Raw genomic sequence first — 1,343 nt, forward strand, 5'->3', positions numbered from 1 at the left:
TGTTCCGGATGTAAATAGAGCAACACATACAAACCCGCAGCTTTATTTTGTTGTGGTTGTTTAGTTTTTATATCATAATCATAAACTGAACTCTGCAATCCAGCTGGACTTGGAGGGGAGTAAGGAAAATAGGGAACCCATAGAACTGCAGCGAGAGCACAAAGATTATGGGATATTTTGAGCAGATGGGGGTGAAGGGGTACTCTCCTGAGCTACAGAAGGAACGGTCTGTGTAGTTATGATAAAGCACAAGTCAAATGTATTAGAGTTGTCCACAGTCAGCAACAGTGATCTTCCAGCTAGTCTTGCCATTCTTGGACCCAAGGCGCTCCATGGCTTCTACATGCCCTCTTTCACCTTGCGAAAGGCCACACGTTTGCCATCCAAGCACTCAGCCTTGGTAGTGCAGATGAGAAGCTGGGAACCATTTGTGTTGGGTCCAGCATTTGCCGTGGACAAGATGCCAGAACCCGTGTGCATTAGGATGAAATTCTCATCATGGAACTTCTCCCCATAGACGGACTTGCTGCCAGTGCCATTTTGGCTGTGAAGTCACCTCCCTGACACATAAATCCTGCACTAATCTTGTGATAGCAGGAAACTTTATAATAAATCCTTTCTCCCCAGTGCTCAGAGCACGAAAGTTCTCTGCTGTCTTTGGAACTTTGCCTGCAAACAGCTCAAAGGAGACCCAGCCCAAGCACTCACAGTCTTCCTAGATGCCAAAGAACACAGTGGGGTTGATCATGGCTGGGTTTCAGGGGCGGCTGGGGGGCAACTGGAGGGCCACAGCGTCTGCTCAAACTTGAAGTTTTAAAACTTTTTTTTTCATATTACCCTGACCTTTGATACATTCCTGTTTCTATAAAATATATTAATTACAATAAAAGTTGTTGACTTAAAAAAAAAAGTGAATTGGAGGAGAGGTAGCAAAACACAACAGATAGAAACATTCTCTGTTCATTTGGCTAGAAGTTTAGCTGCATGGAGGAGCAGAGAAGTGGGATGGTATCTAGACTGGGATTTAAGGTCCAGATTTAAGGTTGCTTTTAACATGAAGCAGACTATGTTTGTAAGATGACAGGAATGATGGTAGTGAAGAGAGAGTAACGATGCAGGGAGTCAAGGGAATGAAGAAGACGACTCCAAACAGCTCGCGCCCATGGGTTCCAACCTACTTGTGATCTTTTCTCCCTAACTTTCTATCTGCCTATGGTCTTTGGACTTACTCAGCCACCCTCCACAACTGTGGCAGCTAATTCCTTGCAATAATTCCCTTAGAATCCCTGGTTCTGCTTCTCTGGTTAAATCCTGACATTGAATTTGATCCTTAAAAAGTCATT

At 44.2% G+C, this 1,343-nt stretch overlaps 1 pseudogene; it reads right to left on the reverse strand.

The window, feature by feature from the left end:
* Window positions 1-262: 262 nt before the first annotated feature.
* Window positions 263-748, reverse strand: LOC118533293 (peptidyl-prolyl cis-trans isomerase A pseudogene; annotated as a pseudogene).
* Window positions 749-1,343: the final 595 nt, after the last annotated feature.

The sequence above is a fragment of the Halichoerus grypus genome, chromosome 5, assembly GCF_964656455.1.
Source record: "Halichoerus grypus chromosome 5, mHalGry1.hap1.1, whole genome shotgun sequence".
In the NCBI taxonomy this organism is placed as follows: domain Eukaryota; kingdom Metazoa; phylum Chordata; class Mammalia; order Carnivora; family Phocidae; genus Halichoerus; species Halichoerus grypus.